Raw genomic sequence first — 15,329 nt, forward strand, 5'->3', positions numbered from 1 at the left:
CTAAGGAGCTCCTCTTTCAGCGTCGCTGCAGGACCCTCTCTAAGGAGCTCCTCTTTCAGCGTCGCTGCAGGACCCTCTCTAAGGAGCTCCTCTTTCAGCGTTGCTGCAGGACCCTCTCTAAGGAGCTCCTCTGGGTTCTCTAGGATTTTCGGGGAAGCAGGTGGGGAGCCCTTGCCTTTGATATGGTCTTGATATCAGTGACCCACGAATTGCAAGAGTTACTGACAAAGTCACAATAAAGAGGCTCAACATCTTTAAAGTTAGTTAGTTTTAAATCAAGTTATCCATTGAAAATATATAGGCAACTACTATTATTAATAATTTACTGTAACAAGATTTATAACAAAATAAAAGAAACACATTTTCTTATTCTCTCCTACTGACATGAAATGAAAACTGTACACAGCATTACACATGCAATTGAGATCATCATAGTCAATGTGTGCTACAGTTTGTGTGGAAGAAAATAGTCTTCCTCACACTTTGTGCAATATCTCAAACCTGGACTGCAGAATCAGTTTAAGAAAATCCCCTTTTATCCAAGGCTTTCAACAGCCAATCAGAAACAAGTTTGGGTGCTGTGTCACCAGTTGCCGGGTAATTGTGTGTGTGAGGCTCATGTTCAGCCTATGCTCTAAGTTTCTCTCCTTTAGTGAGTCTAAGTGATAGAGGGCTGCCAGACTCAGCCCAGTAAAATAATTTGTGCTCCTTCACAAATTATTTTGGATTTGGGTCAGATGGGTCACATTCCCTTGAGAAATACCAGAGCAACATGAACACCCAAACAGCTTCTCCAAAACATGAGCATCATGAAAAATCAGATTCATTTAACACAATTACAGCATATGCTTTACAGTGATGGTGGCTCTATGGCTGAATATGCTTTCATTAAATAATGTTTAAAAGTGTTCACTGTAAGAGGCTGTGTTGTGAAGCATGCAGCAGTGCTTAGCGAGACAGCGAGCAGCAAACACAGCAGAGCATCCAAACAGTTTCCCCAAAGCTTTCCAGAAAAAAACATTCAGCAATGCAAACAGAAAATCGGATGATTTAACCAATTCAGAAAGGAGACGTCCACGTGAGTTGAATTGCGATTTATTGAATTAACACAGTTAATAAATACAGTGACATAATTTGATCTATCACCTTGTCCATTGAGGCTCAGAGCTGGCCTAATACTGATAGCTATAGACTGATAGTTATAGACTAATAGCTACAGACTATTAGCACTGAGTTAAAGAATATCATCATCACTGAATAATGTTGACTGCATTTCAATATATCTGATTTGCAGTGCAACGGCTGCAGTTATGAAGATTGTAACAGTTTAATGGGAATGGAAGAAGCTATGGGAAGTGCAGAATTACCTTGGAATAAACTAACAGTGATTACAAGAAATGATGCACCAGATATGACTGGGCAAAAGAGTGGATTGGCTAGCAGAGTGGAGGAGTTGGAAGAGCATCAGGAGAGTGTTAGTGAAGGTCACTACCCAGCCTAAAGGTGAAGAGGTTTTATTTAACCCTTTCTTGAGGTCCCTGTACCCTGCTTATTTGTTCAAATGCTTTTGGTGGTTTTGCTTTAACTGAGCTCTCTGCCTCGAGTCTCCTTCCTGCAGTATCAGCTTGAGCCGGGACACTATCCTGCCACAAGGACCAGTCAAGAGCTACTTACGAAGAGGGTTGTCTTCTTCAAAGATACTTTTTAAACATGCAGTCCATATTTTAAAAAAAAAAACAAGTTGTGTGCTGTATATTTATACAACAGAAAACTTAGCAGCAATATACAGAATGTACAGTCAGTGATTCCTCGTGATCTCAGCAGAACTGTCTTAAATAAAGGATGAAGTGAGAGATTCCTCTTTGTTACTGGTACAGTGTTTGTGGAGTTAAGAAACCTCTTTGGCAGTGTGAGATCTAAAGGGAATTTCCCCATTTCTCTTCCTCACTCATGACAAACAGCAGTGTTGTAGAAGTGAGATGAACAGGCTTCTCCTGTTTACAAAAATCCCCTAACTCCCATCACACAGCGTTGGGTTTGACAGGATCAATTAGAAAAGAAAGAACCAATGACATCATCAGTGGTGAGGCAGAGCCAGTGTGAGAGCTGTCTGAACTGGGCTGTGTGTGGATACAGTGAGTGGTGAGGCAGAGCCAGTGTGGTCTGCACTGGGCTGTGTGTGGATTCAGTGAGTGGTGAGGCAGAGCCAGTGTGAGAGCTGTCTGCACTGGGCTGTGTGTGGATACAGTGAGTGGTGAGGCAGAGCCAGTGTGAGAGCTGTCTGCACTGGGCTGTGTGTGGATTCAGTGAGTGGTGAGGCAGAGCCAGTGTGAGAGCTGTCTGCACTGGGCTGTGTGTGGATCCAGTGAGTGAATCCACACACTGTGCATCCCGGCTGCTTCCATAAAGGCACGCATCTAAGCAAGAACCAACGACAGGGCCCTCCCTGCCACAAGCTGTAAACAGGACAGCCTCACTGGCAAGGCTGTTGCTACCAGGAGGTGAGACTCAGACACAGAAGCTGCAAGCTTACGCGCTAGTGTGCTCTTTTATTAAAAAATAATAAAACAACAAACCAAACACGACACCGAACTCCCCTAAACACCAGCAGCACAGCAACACAGACCTTCACACTGATACTAAACTAATAACTTTAACACCGCGACTATCCTTTGTATGCACCTGTGGATGGAGCAGGGAGGTTCAGATCAGGTTGTCCAGTCACCAAATGCGACCTTCAATTTTAATATGGCCAGTAGATTTTACTGTAAAGTCGCCACGTTGACGACTAAGCATTTATAGGATACACAACAGAACTTTGGTTCTCTAATAAAGGCTTTCTGCTTCATTGTCAGAATCTAAAAAAAACCTTAAAAGCAAGTAGATTCCCCTCACCCCAACAACAACAAGGGGTGAGAGCAGTGTTGAGGTGTCTGTGCTGCTTCACTGCACAGACCTTGGGGTTTAAAATAACTGCACAGCTTTTAAAAAATTATCTGTGTTGCTACAGGCCGTTGAGTTTCCTCGACTCGCTTGGTTGATCAGCTTAAACAGCATGGGAAATAAAACAAAATGTAAAAACTTACCTACCCTAACATGTCAAAGAAACTGAAGCAACAGTCAAATCTATTTGCGTTTGGATACTTCACTCATTGGCATTTTCTGCACACAGAAAACAGTTCCCTGGAATTTAATGTAAATAGTTCCCTGGAATGTTATGTAGTTGGTTGTCGGTTGTATATAGATCTCCTCCCACAATTTAAAGATAATAAAAAAAAACACCCATTACATGAAACCAAAGCATGCAAAGCAACGTGTGTGCAACATATACATACATGTCTCCTCATAGTGTCCCCATTTGAAAATGTTGGCCCCCATAAAAGTTTACTTGGCCACCAGGTTTTAAAAGCTAGTGGCCAAGTGGCCACCAGCATACAAAGTGTCGCACCCTGGGCTGGAGGAGCGTCATTAACCATTAATCATCACTTATTCAATTTACGGGTCCAGCCACATTCCCATATGTTTCTGCAGGGAGAAAATTACCCCCCCCCCCCCCCACACACACACCTGTGCACTCGGACCACTTTCACCCTTTCACCTTGCCACACAAGTTAACTAATTATTTTTATTGCAATAGCACAATGACCCACTTTATTTGTTATACCCTCTTGATACCCAACAGTGCCGAGACAGAGACATAATCAACGAATGATTGCCACTCACTGGAGTGCTGATGGGTCAGATATAAATAAAGTTTGTTTTACAAAAGTAATTGTTTTCTGTACCGCTGCTTGTCATGCGGTCAGCTATCTTTTCATCATCTAAATTCCCCTCTCTATAGAAAGTCCCTGGCACACTGTCAAGGCTACCCAATAGTTTCACTGTGTTTGCAGCTCTTTGCTATATGCATTTCTCATCAGTGGAACCAGGACCGTAGGGTTGAATAGGGTTGGCACCTGGCTCCAGATTTAATGGATGCTTTGAGACAAAACAGGTTTTCAAAATTCCCCTTAAAGTGAAAGTAATTGATGTGTAAATTAGCTACACATTTGATTAATCCTGTGGCAGAATTGCTGTGCGACGCAAACACGTCACCCTGATCATCTGCTTCTCATCAGCTCTATAATGATTATGGATAAAGAGATGAGAAAATGAGAAAAAATGATGCTTTGCTTGGGAGAGTATTTGCGTATTATTGGAGACTGAATATCGATGAACAGAACATAAATAGCGACTATGTGGCTACAAACAATAAAGACATAATAATAATAATAATAATAATAATAATAATAATAATAATAATAATAATAATAATAATAATAATACAAATAAATAAGCATTGTATTCATTCTTATTGTAATTATACACTAGTTTGATACAATGGTAATTAAGCACCGTTATTAATTTTAGCAAAGGTGTCATGGTTAACTTACACATTAATTGCTTTCAGTTTAGGGGCAAGTTTGAAATCCCGTTCTGTCTCAAACAGTCCGATAAATCTGGAGCCAGGTGGCCATCCAGCTGCGAAGCCCGTCCCTTATGGAACAAACATAAATATTTTTAATATATGAAAGACAAGTATGATCCTTATACTTTTCATATATAGACTAATGGAAATATATGGTGCAATATATTTAAAATATATAAAATATATTTATGGATTACAGACTAAAATATATCTTCATATATATATATATATATAATATATATATATTATATTATATATATGAATAATATATGATTATATATATTTATATATAAATATAATTATAATATTTTTATACCTATATTATAAAATATATGTTTATATAAATAATATGACAAATATAAGCATCATATTTTTTCTACCGTATATTAAAAATGTATGTTTGGGTGGCTCACATTCAGGCTGTGTGGTGCGATAGCATGGCTTCCCTGAGGAACAACTACAAGCAGCAGCATCTAAACTGCGTCCTAATCCTGCCTGCAACACCTTTGAGTTTACAATAGGAAAGCTTGGTCCTGTGGAAACAGCATAGGAAAACCCAATGTTTAACAATTAAACACAAATCTTATGGAACAGATCATAGAAACATCTAGTTTAGAATATTGTTTTAGAATCACCAAACACAAGTGTTGCCAAACATTGCAGTACAAAGTTTATAAAGAATAAAATGTGATGCACAATAAAAAAGAGGAATACAGTATTCCTTCTCTATGGCCTGGTATATTATTATACTGGTGAACCAGTATATATGTCGGCATCAGTTAGTATAGTGGATTGAAGGGCTCATACACAAATGACAAACCCAGCTGCTGTCAAAACTGGAACTTTAAAATTGAAAAACAAACAGTTTCCAGAAATAGTCTACCAGGAACTATGTCAACGTCATCAATGTCAATCATTTCTAGCATTACTGTGAATAGAAGTGAAGCATCACCTGTTGCCGGGTAAGATGTATCATTGAAAGTGAGAGAATGTGCTGCAGACTCTGTTAATGGAACACACAGAATGCAGAGCCATGCCTATTTAAAAAGAAGCCCTGCAAATAATGGAGAGAGAGGCTTGCCAGGTGCAGTCATAGCAATGAAGTGCAATTGCATCACCTGTTGCTGAGCAAAGCTGTGTGTGAGCCGAGTGTGTGGATTCAAATAGTGAGATTACAAGCTCTGTAACACCCCTAATATTTAATTTCAAAAGCAAGGCATCTCACTCATACACAGTATTGTTCAGTCATTTGTGGAGTACTGTTGTACTATATGAGTATTCAATTCACCCTAAAGGCAATTGGAGTCCATCTCTCACAATTAGCTGTACATTCTGGGCCATTTTAGCAGACTAAAACGTACTAAGGCCACTGCAGATCAATGGTCTCTTATTACCAGAGATTGAATGTATCTTGCAGTACTTTATACTTTTCATTTGTTAGGTACTGCAGTTCATTTTTAATTTGCCAGCTTGGGCGACCTACTTTTTTTTTTTAATCTATAGACATACCTGAACGGACTAATATCCCTCAAGCTGGGTAATATTCACCTGAGTAGCATGCAATGAATGTGACTGGAGTGGAGAAAAACCATATCAGCCCTGAATCGAGCAAAAGAAGCAAGTGTGTAACCTGAAGACGCGTGTACCTGTCAGGATGATGAAACAAACTGGCCATTCAAGCAACTTCTCCAAAGATCTAATTTTGTTTTTCTTCTTGTTTTTCTTTTTTACAAACGTGTCATTTCACAGCCTACACTAGACCAGCCAAGCTGCTTGGACCCGGTCTGAGGCCCTTATTAGTTCAGTACATTTAGTAGATATACCAATTCAAACATGCGATGTAACAGCTAAGCTGTATAGTTTGCTAGCACAGCTTTCACTTTTGTGATTGATATCTTGCTGTGGCTTTGAGCTTGTCTAGAGTCAGCTAAACAGTGTTTGGTGAGACAGCGTGCTTCAAACAATCCCCCAGCATCTATAACTCCTTCTCCAAGCTCTCCCGAAACCTCACCACTGAATGCAGAAAACAAGCTCGATGAATGGAGCCCATGTATAAGATCATGTGCTGACGTGTGCAGAGACTGAACCCCAGCCTGGCTCTCTAACCTCAGCTCACCTCTGATATTCTGTTCCTCCTCTTTCACAAGCACACCCACAGGGCCCTGCAGTGACCTGCCTGCTTGTCTGCAGTCAGCGCGTTTGATACATCAGAGCAGTGTTTGATGAGACAGCGTGCATCAAACAAACCAGAGCATCCAAACAGCTTCTCCTGAGCTTTCCAGTAAGACAAACATCAGAAACATGACTGCAGAGGAAAGCAATGTGACCCACTATACCCCTTCTTTTACACAATCTGCTGTGAAAGCAATGTGACCCACTATACCCCTTCTTTTACACACTCTGCTGCAGTTGTTTTGGGACAGCAACCTCCCATCCCCCAGCTTCCACTGGGAGCTGTGATTTGAAAGCGATTTGAAATCTGTCCTGTTTGTTTCCATAGCTATTATGAACACTGGATACTGTGCTATTATGGGATACTGTGCTATTATGAGCACTGGATTCTGTGCTATTATGAGATACTGTGCTATTATGAGCACTGGGATACTGTGCTATTATGGGATACTGTGCTATTATGAGCACTGGATTATGTGCTATTATGGGATACTGTGCTATTATGAGCACTGGGATACTGTGCTATTATGAACACTGGGATACTGTGCTATTATGAGCACTGGATACTGTGCTATTATGAGATACTGTGCTATTATGAGCACTGGGATACTGTGCTATTATGAGCACTGGATTATGTGCTATTATGGGATACTGTGCTATTATGAACACTGGATACTGTGCTATTATGAGCACTGGATACTGTGCTATTATGAGCACTGGATTATGTGCTATTATGGGATACTGTGCTATTATGGGATACTGTGCTATTATGAGCACTGGATACTGTGCTATTATGGGATACTGTGCTATTATGAACACTGGATACTGTGCTATTATGGGATACTGTGCTATTATGAGCACTGGGATACTGTGCTATTATGGGATACTGTGCTATTATGAACACTGGATACTGTGCTATTATGAGCACTGGATACTGTGCTATTATGAACACTGGATACTGTGCTATTATGGGATACTGTGCTATTATGAGCACTGGGATACTGTGCTATTATGGGATACTGTGCTATTATGAACACTGGATACTGTGCTATTATGGGATACTGTGCTATTATGAGCACTGGGATACTGTGCTATTATGAACACTGGATACTGTGCTATTATGGGATACTGTGCTATTATGAGCACTGGGATACTGTGCTATTATGAGCACTGGATACTGTGCTATTATGGGATACTGGGCTCTTATGAACACTGGGATACTGTGCTATTATGAGCACTGGGATACTGTGCTATTATGAGCACTGGATTATGTGCTATTATGGGATACTGTGCTATTATGAGCACTGGATTATGTGCTATTATGGGATACTGTGCTATTATGGGATACTGTGCTACTATGGGATACTGTGCTACTATGGGATACTGTGCTATTATGAGCACTGGGATACTGTGCTATTATGAGCACTGGATTATGTGCTATTATGGGATAGTGTGCTATTATGGGATACTGTGCTATTATGGGATAGTGTGTTATTATGGGATACTGTGCTATTATGAGCACTAGCAGAACAGAAGAAACCAATCAGCTGCACTGCCAGGGAATCAGCGACGCTGGGTAAAGAAGTGTAAAGGAAGCAATGGCAGCCCCAGATCGAATAGAACACTGTCTTCAAAATGTAGTACAGTGCAAGAAACAACACACACACATTTAAAAAGGAGACTTTTATCAAACAGTTTTATTTTTTGTTGTTGTTCTGTTAACATATTAGGAAATATCTACAGCGTTAATCTTCTCTAAATGGGCTGATGAAAAGGTAACAATTCAACTATTCAGAGTTTAGCCAACATTTGGACCCAATGAGACCTACTTCAATGCATTATTTAAATATGCATCTCAATTGTAAAATAATTTTAAATAGTTTTTCGTGTCATATATTCCATCTCAGTAGAAGTGTATTAAAGGATGAAGTGAGCGATTCCTCTCTGTTACTGGCAGAGTGGCTGTGATCTCAGTAGAAGTGTATTAAAGGATGAAGTGAGCGATTCCTCTCTGTTACTGGCAGAGTGGCTGTGATCTCAGTAGAAGTGTATTAAAGGATGAAGTGAGCGATTCCTCTCTGTTACTGGCACAGTGGCTGTGATCTCAGTAGAAGTGTATTAAAGGATGAAGTGAGAGATTCCTCTCTGTTACTGGCAGAGTGTTTATGGAGTTAAGAAACCTCTTTGGCAGTGTGAGATCTAAAGGGAATTTCCCCATTTCTCTTCCTCACTCACAACAAACAGCAGTGTTGTAGAAGTGAGATGAACAGGCTTCTCCCGTTTACAAAAATCCCCTAACTCCCATCACACAGCATTGGGTTTGACAGGATCAATTAGAAAAGAAAGAACCAATGACATCATCAGTGGTGAGGCAGAGCCAGTGTGAGAGCTGTCTGAACTGGGCTGTGTGTGGATGCAGTGACTGGGGTTACACTAGGAGCTCTCTAGTGACCCCTATTGGTCTGTCCTGTAATGTAGTCTTAACGTCATTGTAGCTAACAAATTATTTCCATATGTTGTTAATATTGTAGGGATTAATATTCTTAAAAACAATAATTGCCTGTTATTATAGTGTAGAAACCTTTTTTCAATATCGAGGTTGTTACACGAGCAAATTATTTACCAGGAATCTATTTTAAAAATAAAAGGGGATTTATTAAACAGGTAATCATGAAATATACGTTCAGAATTCTAAATAAAAGAATTCCATGTACTGTCAATATTATTACACCAAAACAATAGAAACCCAGGTGTCAAACAATAATTATACATTTCATAAAACAGGGCAAAACAAATAATAGTAGCATCATATTGTGGTAATCAATCAAAACAGCTTCTATAGATTAACTATGGATCCTATCAGAACTGACCAGCTTGAATCGTAAGTTGCATGCAATCACAAAGGAGACTCCTTTCTGGCACGCGATGACAATAATGATACAAAAGAAACCTTACAATGCAGTTCTTAAAAGGCGATGCTTCATCCTTTTGAGAAACAGCTTCTCAGATATTATCTAGATGGGGTTCAGTTAAGTGAATGTTCTGCATCGCGATGATGAGGTCATTCGCAGGACAACCTCGCCCCGAACACGAAAAGATTTCGAGGTTCTAAAAAGTTTCATTAACCCCAACCCGATGGGGTCCACCCGATCTGGATGGGGATGTATTTCGGGTTGGGGTCCTAAGATATATATCATACCCCGATAAGCATTAGCTTAGTATAGTTCAGTTTTTAGGTAAAGTAGTCTTAAGGGACACCAACTCGACAGCTATTTAGAAGGGACAACTTGAGCAGTGGGACATCTTACTGCAGCTTGGCAGTCATCTTGAAGGGACCATTCTGTGTTGCTAAAACTCTTGTCTTTAACACCAGAGGCACCAAGCCAGCCAATTTGACTGTTTTGATTTTTAAAATTTAAATTACTCTGCGTTCAAATGTACAAACTGATAGAAAAGGGGTTCTTTAAAACACAAGTTTTTTTTTGTAGCAAAAGTTTTCCTTTTGTGGATGAGGAAAAAGGTTACAAGAAATCGATGTCTAAATAGATGACTGTGACATGAATCTTTAGTAATTTTTTACCATTCTTCAACTCAGTTCCTGTTTATTCAAATATATATATACATCCACCCACGCACCCACGCACGCACACACACACACACACACACACACACACACACACACACACAGTGGTTTGCAGAAGTATTCACTCCCCTGCAAAGTTTTCACATTTTGTTGGCACCTGAGCGTACTCTACGATGCTTTCAAATTAGACTTTATATGTAGAATCTAAACAAACTATGTCACGTTGATAAACTTAAAAAAATGCATAAATCTCATTTGCATAAGTATTCAACCCCTTTGCTACTGCAGCCCTAAATCAGCTCAGGTGCAGATGATTTGTTTGAAAGGTCACAAAATGAGTGAAATGGTTTCAGCCTGTGTGAACTCAAAGTGGTTTAACTTGTGGATACTTTCCCTCAGGTATATAAAGACTTTCAAGCGGCAAATCACATAGTGATCCAACAAAGCAACCACGAAGACCAAAGAGCTTTCAAAACAAGTCAGGGATAAAGTGGTAGAGAGGCACAGAGCAGGAGAAGGGTACAAGGTGCTGATTATCCCTCTCAGCACAGTGAAGTTCATCATCAAGAAGTGGAAGCTCCATCATACCACCCAGACACTATCCAGATCAGGACGCCCTCCCAAACTGAGCAGCCGGGCAAGCAGGAAACTGGTTTGGGACGTCACTCTGAAGCCAACAATGACCTTGACTGATCTGCAAAGTTCTGTGTCTGAGATGGGCGTCAGTGTTCACACATCAACAATAATCCGGTCCCTACACAAAGCTGGCATGTGTGGATGGGTGGCAAGTAAGAAGCCATTACTCAAAAAGTCTCATCTTAAAGCACATATGGAATTTGTGAAAAAGCATGTGGATGATACTGCAGGCATGTGGAAAAATGTTTTGTAGTCAGACGAGACAAAAATGTAACTTTAAGGTCTAAATTCCAAGCAATACATCTGGTGCAAATCCAACACTGCACATCACCCAGTCAACGCCATCCCAACTGTCAAGCATGGTGGTGGCAGCATCATGTCTTGGGGATGTTTCTCTTCAGCAAGGACTGGGAAGCTTGTTAGGATAGAGGGGAGAATAGATGGTGCAAAATACAGGCTAATCCTTGAGGAAAACCTGTTTGAGTCAGCCAAGCCTCTGAAACTGGGGAGGAAAGCAGGACAATGACCTGAAGCACAAAGCCAAAGCCACACTGGAGTGGTTGAACAAGAAGAGAATTAATGTTCTTGAGTGGCCCAGTCAAAGTCCTGACTTGAATCCAATTGAAAATTAATGGCTAGACTTGAAGATTGCAGTCCATTAACGATCCCCAACAAACTTATCAGAATTGGAGCAATTTTCCCATGAAGAATGGGCAAAAATGTCACCATCCTACTGTGCAAAGCTAGTAGAGACCTATCCAAAAAGATTCCTAGCAGTAATTGCTGCAAAAGGTGCTTCTACCAAGTACTGACTTAAGGGGCTGAATACTTATGCAACCAGTAAATTTCATTTTTTACATTTTCTTTTCAAGTTTTGCTGACATTTAACCTCCTCCTCATATAACAGTGTTCAGTTTAACCACTACAGCTTTGAATAAAAAAAAAAAGTTTGTTTGAAAATATTATTTGTATTTGAACAAAATGTGAAAACTTTGCAAGGGGTGAATACTTCTGCAAACCACTGTATACATAGACACACACACATATATAAAACAGCATTTTGAGACGCTATGTTGGATACAGTGGTTTGTTTGCTCTTGTGCCAAACACTGTTGTTGTTTTGTTTTTTCAGATTGGATCACTTTTCATATGATCCACTCTTAGCTGAGTGTTGACAAGCTATCATATCCGCTTAGCTAAATGTTGACAAGCTAACAGCCATATCAGGATGTGAAACACGGAACAGAAAACTAAGGGCCTGGGTGTGGGGGAGGGGGGGGGGGGGGGGGGGTGCAATGATACTCAGCTATAGATCCTCTTGTTTAATATTGGATTTGAATTCATTGAACAACACCAAGCACCCCTACACTCCTCATGTCTAAACTGAAGTCCTCCACAACAGCAATGATCAGCCTCAAATAGAGAGAGCTGCTTAGTGCAGTGGTACTCAACTCTGGCCATCGAGATTCATTCCAGTCCTGGTCTTTATTCCAACCAGGTAAATTAGTTAATTGCCTCTTAGCAGCTCCAATTAGCTACATTAGAACCTGCTTAGCGTAAAAACCTGGACTGGATTGGATCTCGAGGGCCAGAGTTGAGTACCACTGGTTTAGTGTTTCCCTGCACTTCCTGGCCACCAGGACCAGTCACTAATACTGGGTCGGGCCCCTGATTGCACTGATCACAGCCTTGACACCATTGTGATATTGGTGCCCCAGCTATCCCCTCACACCCGACCTCTCCATCGCCCCGGCTATCCCCTCAGCAGGGGACCTCTCCATTGCCCCAGCAAAACCCTCACCCCTGACCGCTCCATCGCCCCGGCTATCCCCTCACCAAGGGACCTCTCCACCGCCCCAGCTATCCCCTCAGCAGGGGACCTCTCCATCGCCCCAGCAATACCCTCACTCCCCGACCTCTCCATCACCATGGCTATCCCCTCACCCCCAATCTCTATCCCCTCAATTTCAAAGTCATTTAGCAGACGCTTTTATGCAAAGCCACTTACAGAGAATAGAGGGTGAACTATGTATCAACTGCTGCTGCAGGGTCACTTACAGTAGGACCTCGGTTTTACGTCTCATCTGAAGGACGCAGCACAAGGAGGTTAAGTGACTTGCTCAGAGTCACACACAGCAGTCAGCGGCTGAGCCAGGATTTAAAACCCTTTTCTTTAACCACTGGACCACCAAGCCTACCTCTGTTTTATTTTCTCATTTAAAGAGATGATAACCATCCATTTTCTGTATATGTCTTTATTACAGTGGACTTATGACTAGAGAGAATTAAAGATAATTGTGGTTAAAGTTCTGGTTTTGAAAACTACAGGGGAATTTCCACATCGGTGCATTTAACAAGTTTTGGGGAAGCAAACAACATTATTTCACAAAAGAAATACATGATCTGCCATTCCGACCAATCACGAGCAAAGCTCAACATGACATCACCTGTTGTCTGCAAGAAAGTGAGCTGAACGGATTCCACTGTCAGCTGTGTTCAGGAGTCCAGTATAGACGTTATAAACTGCTTCTTGCGCCACCTTGTGGGGCTGTTTCTCCTCATCTCACTACAGTGGACCCTGCTGAAGGCAATGTTTCAAAACTCAACTTTTCTATCAATAATCGTTCAAAATCAGATTATTAACAGTAAATGTGTTGTTCCACTCTGTTTTCTGGTGTATTCGTTTTCTTTGTACTGCATGTAGAGTGTGGCGGATTCATCACAGCCAATCAGCCCAGTCACCCTTTAGTCTGACCCCTGACCTGAGCATGCCTGCCACTGTATGCTTGCAGTATCACAGATCATTCATTCATTCAATACTGGGGCTGATTTAAATACAAGCTGTGTCTCCTAGTTGTTTATTTGAGACATGGCTTTATTAATTTATTTAAAAAAAAAACTAAAAAAAAATCTCGAACTTTGCACTGACTCGACAAGAACACAATCTAATTCAGGGGATTTGTGACCCGTGATGTTCTCGGATTGGTATATCCTGTCAGGAGAATCGTGTTACTGTAAATAAAAACACGCTGAGAATATTAAAATATATACATAGTGTTTATTATAAGGATGTGGTTACTGTGACTAACTACAACGCATTTAATGTATAGGTTTTCTTTAAGATCCCCTAGCATTTCAGAACACTACGTTGAAACACTCTGTACACACTGACAGGTCCAGATGTGAGGTTACTCTAGTGTTTATACAGCATACCGAGTCAAGAGCGCCATCTACAGTAAAACAACAGCATACCGAGTCAACAGCGCCACCTACAGTAAAACAACAGCATACCGAGTCAAGAGCGCCATCTAGAGTAAAACAACAGCATACCAAGTCAAGAGCGCCATCTACAGTAAAACAACAGCATACCGAGTCAAGAGCGCCACCTACAGTAAAACAACAGCATACCGAGTCAAGAGCGCCATCTAGAAGCCTACAATTTATATTGCCTTTCATTACAAGCTGCGTTATTTTGCTGTCTTGTTTTTCAGTTTTCTTTGTGTTTTCGGAGTGCTGGTTCTCTCTTGTCTAATAGTCACATTCCCTTATTGGAGTGCTTTTTAAAACCATTTCATATTCTCTTATTGTGTCTTTGCCCCCTTTCCATGTTTCACTCTCAATTATAGTTCTTGCTTCTGACTTGATTTTATTTCATTTTTGTATTTCACCGTTATAATAATTAAAAACATTTTTTTTTTTCTTTTTGTCCGAGTGCGTGGGCCACGAGTGGAATTCAAATTCCAGTTCCTTGGTTTCAAAGCAAGCGCTCAGGATTAGTCTACATGGGGGGAGTAGGGGACACAATGAAAACATTAACATAATAACACAACATAATATATTACAAACACATTTGATTTGATATTAACAAGCCCTTGTCAGCCAGGGCTGGCAGTATACTCACTGATAGACAAACCCCTCTAACACTGCTCAAGCACTTTTACCATTGGCACACTCAGTGCAATACTGTGATCTTGAGCACAGGTGTGAATTAGACAGGTATCTCTTATACTTTACCACCATCTAGTGGCAACACAATGCCATTGAAAAGCATTTGGATTAACAATGTTTTTTTTACCACCAATTTGCGCTCTCCAAATCCAAACTACAGCTACTCTCAGAAAGCACACTGGTTGATTTAGCAGAGATGTTTCTAATGGCTGAACAGTTGTGTAAATGTATTTCTGTTGTTTGAAGTGATTTCCCCTGGTATGCACAGAATGGAACCTGTCTATTTGAAATCCATGAGGAGACAGAGGGAGTCGAGGGTGGAGAAGAGACCTTGTATTTTTAATAACAGACCATTTTTTAAAATGCGTAAACAATGGATCATACAAATAAGGAGAAAGGATATGAAACAGACTATGACAAGCTTCTTAAAGAAATACAAATTTTAAATGATGCAGTTTCTATTAATTAATTGACAATAAACAGACAATGCATTGTTAATAATAGACACTAAAGAATATTACT

Source organism: Polyodon spathula, chromosome 37 (genome assembly GCF_017654505.1).
Source record: "Polyodon spathula isolate WHYD16114869_AA chromosome 37, ASM1765450v1, whole genome shotgun sequence".
Taxonomy (NCBI): Eukaryota; Metazoa; Chordata; class Actinopteri; order Acipenseriformes; family Polyodontidae; genus Polyodon; species Polyodon spathula.